At 30.6% G+C, this 9,311-nt stretch overlaps 2 long non-coding RNA genes across 3 annotated transcripts; both read right to left on the reverse strand.

Annotated features, from left to right (window-relative positions):
• Window positions 1-1,010: 1,010 nt before the first annotated feature.
• Window positions 1,011-2,030, reverse strand: LOC146936201 (uncharacterized). The gene is made up of 2 exons (XR_015033141.1): window positions 1,737-2,030; window positions 1,011-1,182 (listed from the first exon to the last, which is right to left on the reverse strand). It is a non-coding gene; the product is annotated as an uncharacterized LOC146936201 (long non-coding RNA).
• Window positions 2,031-4,556: 2,526 nt separating this feature from the next.
• Window positions 4,557-8,077, reverse strand: LOC146936202 (uncharacterized). 2 transcript variants are annotated; one of them, XR_015030501.1, is made up of 5 exons: window positions 7,642-8,077; window positions 7,494-7,550; window positions 7,192-7,258; window positions 5,940-6,568; window positions 4,557-4,801 (listed from the first exon to the last, which is right to left on the reverse strand). It is a non-coding gene; the product is annotated as an uncharacterized LOC146936202 (long non-coding RNA). The 2 variants fall into 2 exon arrangements; XR_015030500.1 differs by having other exon boundaries at window positions 5,940-7,258.
• Between the last annotated feature and the right edge of the window lie 1,234 nt (window positions 8,078-9,311).

Below are 9,311 nucleotides of genomic sequence, written 5' to 3' on the forward strand. Positions count from 1 at the left end.
GGGATTACATCATATATTTTTATTGATGTTTAAATATAAGAAAAAAAATTCTATTACCATGAAAGATATAGTACTTCAAACATTTATACGATTGTTATTTTTTTGAATGAAATGCAAACAACATTAGTTATCATAAATTACAACATGTTTTTCTATAGACAACCTTCAAAGTTACAATAATATCTTCATTGGTCGTCAATATCTTCAACTATAATCCTTGTGACAAACAAAAACAGGAGAGACTTTTCATTTTCAAGTAACGTGATATTAATGCTAATAGAAGACGGCTAGTTATCCTTGGAAAAAGATACGAGCTGGTCAATAATGAAAAGGGGTGAATGTGGGTCATGGAAACATCAGGCATGAAATGGTGAATTAAGGTTGTAGGTGTGAATGCTGTTATTATTATAACCTATATAAATTATATAAACTCTCTCAAAAAAAAAAATTATATAAATCATACGTATCAAAAGTTAATACTTGAGCATAGTAAAAAATAATTTAGGTTCTTTTTTGGATATCAATGGAAATGTTTTGATGATCAAAGATATTATATTCCTTAACAAAAAATTGTTCAACATGGTATATCTTTCCATTTTGTCAAGTGAAATTTTTTCTTATACAATTGTCCAGTTGATTTTTCTAGCCAATGGTCAAAAAACCTCTCAACTTTGTTACCCCATCGTTAATGTAATAAAAAACAATTAGCAGAATTTATCATAATGTGATATGGATGCAACTGCAAGCACTAACAATTTTTTATGTCTATGGTCAGTAAATTAATTCCTTCCATCAAGCTAAATTCGTGCGTATGCACTTTAGGATCTTCCAACAATTCAAAGAAACAAAGTTACTTCATTATGTATAAAAGTGACAAACAAATTGAAGTGAAATGCATAATAGTCATTTTTGACTCAATTTTCTCTGAATTCTTCTATAATATCCGTTTCTAACAAATTAAGTCGAGGATAAGAAGGTTGTGCATGCAGAATCACAAATATAATGAGAAGTTATTGGAAACATCCTCTGAAATTTTTAATCCTTGAATAATTATTACATTAATAATATTTTTTTATACCAAAAGGATTTGGAAGACATTTTTAACATCTATGGAGACATTTATTATGGCCCAAAATCGGAGTGAGTCGCAAAGATCCTGCTAAATTTGCCATTAAACCAAACCTGCACAAATTAAATATAACCATATAGTAAATAAAAGCTTTTTACATTAAGAATGTGATAAGAGATGAATACATAATAAATATATTAACAAAAGCTTCCTCTTGGATCGAAGTTTGATTCAAACAATATAATTGTTGTGTGTACACAAACTAAGCATATCTACATGTTAGTACTATAAAAAGAACTAAGGAAAAAGACAATGTGCACATCAAGTAGCAACTCCAGCTATCTATTAAAAAAAACATAAACATAATTCATAAAATTCAAGGAGAAAATATGATGTGTCAATAGAAAAGTGAGAAAGTATCAAATAAAAAAGGGGAAAGTATGACATGATTTCCAGCCGGTAATCAAAATTGATCCTTCCAAATCCTTTTGGTACAAAAAAACTGAAGCCTGGCAAAAAAAATGTTAACGATTTAGAGGAAGATTTTTAGAGAAACTGATGACATATACAATTCTAATAATTTACAGAGACCAAGGCACCATGTTTCCTATAGGGATCTTGAAGAAAGAAGAGCTAATGAGAAGAATAAAGAGGAGGAGACATCAACCTGGGAAGTATTCTCAAACACCATTTCATGAAGAAGCATGGTTGTAGATTGAAAGGAGAGAATAAATTAGAGGAAACATTGAGATGGGAGTATCAATTACACATTCACGTGATAAGTAATTGTAAGACATATTTTTATCCTTATATCTCATGGTAGTGCAAATGTGCTTTGGAAATGGAAGAGGAAGATAAAAGGAAAGCATTAAGCCCCATCAAAATGGTGCAGTGCACGTTGATTTAAGAGTTGGTATCAAAACTGAATTTTAGACTTCATATGCAAATACTAAAAAAAGACCAAGATGAGATGGCTCCATTATGTATTGCATGTATATATATAGTTAGGAAAATGATAACATATGCCCTAAGGGCACATGTTAAGAAATTTAAAATAAAAACAATTGTCTCAAAAGTTGTGCATTCAACTTTATTCAACCTTTAAAAGTCAAAATTTTGTTGTTTTCTATGTAAAGTTTCTAAATTTGAATTCCTTAACTTGTGCCCCAAGGGCACAAGATAACAAGACCAATATAGTTATGATGGAGGATAGTTTATTATGTGCTTATGCGTGGGAAATGGGGTATTGTGTGCTGAGTGGAGAGATGTATGTTTTCCACTAGTATTTGCCCCGTGCAACGCACGGGCAAAAAGCGGTTAATGTAGTAAATTGAATTATGAGTTCTTAAGAAAATAACAAAGTAAATAAGCTAAATTGTCGTTCATATAAATTAAATTATATAGTTACTCTATAACAACTAATAAATAAAACAACTGCCATAGTCATCTTAACTTTTAGCCTGTGTCCTACAATGTTGTATTTTAATCATGAAATGACCACAAAAAAGTCTCAAAACAATTAAATAGCTTATTAGCAAAGATAACAATCGAAAGATGCCCTTGTAGACAATGAACATGGTAAGATGATAGAGAAAATGATTATAATAAAAAACATAATAACTAATTAAAGGCATAAACTAAATACCTATATCCCCCATGGTCAAATGAGAGAGAAAATGATTAAAATAAAAAACATAAACTAAATACCTATATCCCCTTGTTTGAAGAATATGAAAATTTCGACTTAAAACAAATACTTATAGCCCCCCATGTTTTAGGGAATATAAAATTTTTAACTACCATCAAATACTTATAGCCCCCATGTATAATAAATATTGTTTGAGGTTAGCATTGAAATATATATGATTTATGTCATATGTAGAGAGAGAAGAAGAAGAAGAGAGTGAGAGATTGAAAGTGTGGATATTGAATTTTGAGTTTGAATTGTGGGTGAAGTTTGTCATGTAATTGTTGTTGTTCTTATGAACAAAAGACATGTTTACAACTACTATCTTGTTGGATTAATAGTTTAATGGACTAACAAAACAGGGAGTGTTTGTACATTATTGAGAGAGTGGAAGATTGCATATACACTATTCAGAGGAAGATTTTGTAAGTCTCCCGTGTAGTGTTTTACATCCTATTATTTTTTTTATATAGGGCCATGAATTTATCCAGAGGAAGGTTTTGCATATTTTCTTAGTTAACTCAATCATATAACTGAAGAAGAGACTTATAGATTTATAGGAATATGAAACACAATCAATTATACAATTCTAAGGAAGATGATTCCTTAAGCCTCTCGTGTTCTTTGGGACATATTTTTGAAACTATCCAAATAAATGGGTAAACAAAAAATTGAGTCTTAAGATTTTGTCTACGTTTATAAAGATAAATTATAGGGTTAATTAAGTTTTTAGTCCCTATAAATATTCACAGTTTTGTTTTTAGTCCCTACAAAATAAAATCACACTTTTTAGTCCCTGTGACATTTTTCTTAAGCATTTTAGGGACCAAAATTGTTGATGGAAATTTTTTACAGGAACTAAAAGTGCTAATGAAAAAATTTATAGGGACTAAAAATGTTGATGGAAAATTTTATAGGGACTAAAAAGTGTGATTTTATTTTGTAGGGACTAAAAACAAAACTGTGAATATTTATAGGGACTAAAAACTTAATTAACCCTAAATTATAATAAAATAATTTTGTCTAAGTTTACAAAGATAAATTAAAACAAATGAAGTAAATGTTTACTCAAATTGAGGTCACTCTAATTTTGTTTCCATAATAGTTGTTTCTCTATTATTACCAACTTATTAGAAGATATTATTAAAAAAATTAAGTAAATTGTGCATACAAAATAATAGTGATACTAATTTTTTTAAGAAGAAACTGTATATTGTGAAAAAATGATAAAATGAGGTAGCTTATGGTTTTTTGATCCAAATTACTTTACTAAAAGGGATAATAAAATGTACTTTACTAAAAATTGAATTTATTGAACTTATTTGCTTGCTTTGACGCCAAAAAGTAAGTAAGTATAAATAATTTTGAGAAAAATTCAGTTTTGTTACAATATAATGAAATAGTTAATAAATAATTCTACCAAAAAAATATAGTAAATAATCAAAAGATAATTCATATGACAACAATGTTTGTTCAGCTACAAAATTGTTACATTAGCTCTCGTGTTGCATAAACATGTTGCCGCAAAGACTGTTGAAAGTTTCAAATACCCCCCAAGAAGTAAAACTCTTTGAACTAACATGATGCCTTGTAAAATTCTTTTGCAAAGTCTGCTGTTACTCAAATGTCTAAAGTAATGTTTTCAGTTTGCAGGCAAATATTCATGTTGTTGGTAGCACTAAAGGGTGACTATATCAACAAAGACAGTTATTACTTATTCAAAACTTAACTTCTGTAAAAGGACTGCACTATGTGATAAAGTTGTCAAAAACATAAAACTATGACCTAATCAAAAACTGATTCAAATAGAGAGAATTTGATTCAAGTAGCTACTCAAAAACTCAATTACAATGGGTTGCTTGTTTATAACAATAAAACTTTAGTGACGGTACACATTAGAATAGTTCCACAAAGTTTTCCAAATCAAATCTAGATATCCTTTTCTGCCTAATTGCAATACCTCTCCTTGCTTCAGATTTTGCACATTGGAGTCTCGAGTGTCCTTTTTTTCTTCTTCTTTCTCGAGTGTCCTTTCCAAATCAAATCTAGAATCAAGCAGGTTTGATTTTCAAAGTATTAATAAGAGATGAAATGAACACAACCAAGGGTAAGCACTATAAAAGCATGCATTTTATCAAAGCAAATAGATAAAACACTATAGTTAAGACAACAAACTCATGTCAATCTTTGTTAAAGACTTCAAATCTAACAAACAGTACCAAGTCCGCAAAATTAATTCTTAAAGGCAATCTCAATGATAAGCTGACTCATATTCTAAGTATTCGTTATTGCAATTATATTCATAATAATACTATCAGCACATCATAACATAACAGAACCTATTAGCCATGCTTCCTTTCACCAAATTCGGCTTCAGATATCACAATAAAGAACTTGATCTTGCTTACCTTCATATATGTGCTTCAAACAAATACACATCACTCTAGTGAAATTAAATGTAACAAAGAAAGATATTTGCATTTCATGAGTCAATCAAAAGTTCAAAATAATTAAATATTCATAGGGCAACCAGCAAATGTAAAGTCTAAAACAATATCTAACTGAAGCATACGATGAAGTATTCAAGCATAAAATTCATTAAGTTTATGAATTTACATCAACAAAATGGTCAAAGCGGATTTTTAAAAAAGAAAAACTATTAATTTATACAAAACAGGTTTCACCCTACAAAGCAAAGCAAGACGTTCAATACATAAAAAGTTCCACTAAATCTTTACAACTTATAATTGTGTAGGACATTTTTTTACATTCTTCTCCATGGTTATGGCTATGACCTTATCATGCATGATTGTAAAATATTTACCATAACATATGAAAGCCCAGAAATCAGGGCTCTAATTTTGATTTATCAATCTTATGACATTAATAAATCAAAATTTATCATTCCATATCTCCAAAAGATGCAAGAAGTAAAGAAACACATGAGTTCTTATAGCAGCTGCTACTTTAAAGATTTCATTATCGCAAAATGATCTATGAACAAATTTATCATTTGTTTAGTAGACTCTGGATTTGAAAATGAGACAACCCAGTTATGAGACAAATAAATCATGTGACTTGTATTAACAACACAGATAGTCACCAACTCACCTATAGTCAGATTCAAAGTCAAAAATGAATTTTGCCACATACTTAAAAAAAGGGTTAAAAGCAACTCCTTACATGTAAATCCTTTGAGAAAACAATGAACACAACATTCACAACCCACATATTGATCTTCTACAACGAACAGTCACCCTTTCGCCACCGTCTTCGATCCATCAGATTTCGAGTCCAAGAAATCAAATCAACCATCACCCCTCAATTGCATCTACTTCATTGTGATGCTACTGCCACATCAAAGTTTCTGACATTTACTGCAGCGCTAAGCTTCAACCGATGCTTGCAAGGGAAATTGAAGAAAGAGAAATACAATTATGCAAACTCTCTCATTGGATAATGAATTAATCAAATGGAATAATGAAATTGAAGGAAGAGAAAGACGATTGAAGCAGAAAGAAAGAGGAAAACCGGAAAACAATTACCTTGGCAGAACGAAACTTGAGGTGAAAAAGTTTTGTAAGGTGCTGAATTTTGCAGAAGGTGGGAGATAAGTTTGTTTGATAGTGAGAAAGAGAAAGACTTGCCACAATGAGTCAATAGTTAAATTCATTGCATGACATTGAATTAATAAACAAAGTTTCATAGAGATTACCTAAAAAAATTAAACTTATTTTTTTAAACCTTTTCCATGCTTATCTTTGCCTAGAGCAATGCTTTGAACAATACATATCCCGCATCACAAATAAAAACTGGTTTTTTAAAAATGAACACTAAATAATAAGAAGTAAGAAGTTACAATTCATAGAGATTAAGCTAAGGATAAGATTAGAGCAATGCTTTGAACAATACATATTCAAATGCTTTGAACAATACAATACAATACAATAGCCCTTCTAAAGATTTTAAAGGTCCAGTAATATGTTTCATATCACAAAGTAAAGCAAAATTTCTAAAATTCATTGCATACTTTGAATTAACAAACAAAGTTTCATAGAGATTACCTCCAAAAATTTAACTTATTTTTTTAAACCTTTTCCCATGCTTATCTTTGCTTAGAGCAATGCTTTGAACAATACATATCTCACATCACAAAGAAAAACAGGTTTTTATAAATGAATACTATATAACAGGAAGTAGGAAGTTACAATTCAAAAATATATGTCAATCTCTTTTAATCTCAAGTAAATGTCAATTGCTTCTTAATAAAATTGGTGTTACTTTACTGCTCAATTAAACCAAATAGCTTCTTTTGCAAACAGCACATCATGTGTTGAGAGAGAGTGAAAAATGGTTTACTAATAACAATTGAATGCAGCTCATGTTAACAAAAAGTTACTAACAATCTCTTGTTATTAACATACTTAAGGCTTACCGAAACTTTTGTTAAACTCTTGCAATTGCTCCAAGCCCTCAGATTTTCAAAAGTTGTCCACCGTTTACTACACATAAAATTAAAACAAAAATCTTTCTAAATCAATATCAAAACTAACAAAATCATCAGTTTCCTTATTAAGACATAATTACAAACACTTAAAACAAAATTGGAAAAACATAATTTTCTCTAAAATCTGAAATCAACAGTCTAAAATCACTAAACAGGAATATGAAATTAAAATCAACATGAAAAATCAAATTAAAAACATAAAACAGATTGAATACATTCGAGAGTCATACTTGATATTGGAGGTTACGTGAACCATTTCCCTCATCTGCTTCAACGCGCGCCTTTCTCTGCATAAATCACAAAATAAAGTTTTCACCAATCAAAAAACGATTTGAAGTGACTGCGGTGTTATAAAATTGGGGATTCTGAGTCACTTACCTTTGTTTCGATTGATTGATTGGATGATGATAGCTTGACCGGCGAATCCACCGGAGGTCGGCGATTTCGGTTTCCACCGTGGTATTGATTGATTACAAAGAATTTAGTTGTGTTCTGAGATTTGGTAGACTTGAGTGTTTAGGGTTTTGAGGGGCAGTAGAGAGAAAATGATAGAAGAAGGAGAGAAGGAGAGGGAGGGAGAGAGAGAGAGAGAGAGAGAGAGAGAGAGCAAGAAGAATAAGGGAAAAAACAGAGAAGAGAGGGGAGGGGGATGAATTTCTATGGGATTTTGAAATTTGAATTTTGTGGGAGAGACTCTTCTTTGGGAAGAAGAGGGGGAAATTGAAAATTGAAACAGTGTGTGAAGGAGAAAGGAAGAAGGAAAGGGATTTGGCTTTGTAAAGCCATGTAAGGTGCTGCAATTGTGATTTTCTGCAGAAGGGAGGGAGGAAGTGAAGTCCTTTTCAACTTGCCATTTTTGTTGAGTGAGAGAAATGGGCCATATAGCTTTTGGGATTTTTTTGAAAATGACTTTTGTTTTTTACTTAAAAACAGACCCCTTTTTCTTGCTTCTTGGAGGGAAATTATAATTTTCAAATTCCTTGTGTAAAAATGAATGAGAATGATTTTAAAAATTTGAAAAAATTATGAAAATGATGTTTCTATATCATGAATGCTAAAAGTGGTTAAAATTTGAACTTTTGAAAATGATGATTTGGCAAGGATGGCTTAAGAATGTGACACATAGGATTGGAGGCCTAAAAATTGTTCCTCCTTTGTATATTATTAAGATTAAGATGTGGTATACCAAATGGACATTATTTATTGCAGTTAGTAATTCAAGCATGAAAAATTTGAAATTCAAAATGCTAAGAAACTAAAAGGCCAATATATCACGGTAAACAACATCCTTCGTTAATTGCTTCAGAAGTAATTAGGTTAATTGCAATAAAAAGAAATTGAAATTGAAATTGAGAAGTACATGGGAGGGAAAAAAATTAGGGTTGACATGCTTAGGAGTTAATGCAGCATAATTAGAGGGAAATTTTTAGGTTTAGGTGTTGCTTAACCTAATAAGCTTTAAGAATAAGGGATGTGAGATTAGTTTGAAAGACATTAGTGCAATATGGTGGATTGATGGGCGTTGTTTACCTAATTCTGTTACAGTTTGGTGTTTTGTTCAAGACATAGATTTTAAGATTTGTGTGAACATTAAGATTTATTCAAAGGAACATATGCTCAACTTCCAATAATTTTAGAGGGATCTTCGTTCAACACATATTCAAATTGCACTAAATTGATTCCAAGATCATTTTATTAGATACATGCATACCAACAGAAAGATTTCAACAGCCTTTGTTCACTCTCTAGCCTCGACCATGACACTAATAAATACACTATTCGGTCACTATTATAAGTGAAAATCACAATTTTAGATTCATTCATTAAATGATGGATGTGGTCTATAATAAAGACTATATAAATCATTAATTAAATGAATCTAAAATGTAAATTTTTGCTTATAATAGTGGCCGGAGGAGGTGTCTTGTTTAACCTCATCGCTCTCGTTCTCGCTCATGGTCACCTAGTTTTATCACAACTTTGTCGGGAGTCATGGAAGGAACATCACTACGATGGGGTGATAACATATGCCAAAGGATGTTGTTTGT

This window comes from Medicago sativa, chromosome 3 (genome assembly GCF_051527215.1).
Source record: "Medicago sativa cultivar Bolivia chromosome 3, Bolivia_mono, whole genome shotgun sequence".
NCBI lineage: Eukaryota > Viridiplantae > Streptophyta > Magnoliopsida > Fabales > Fabaceae > Medicago > Medicago sativa.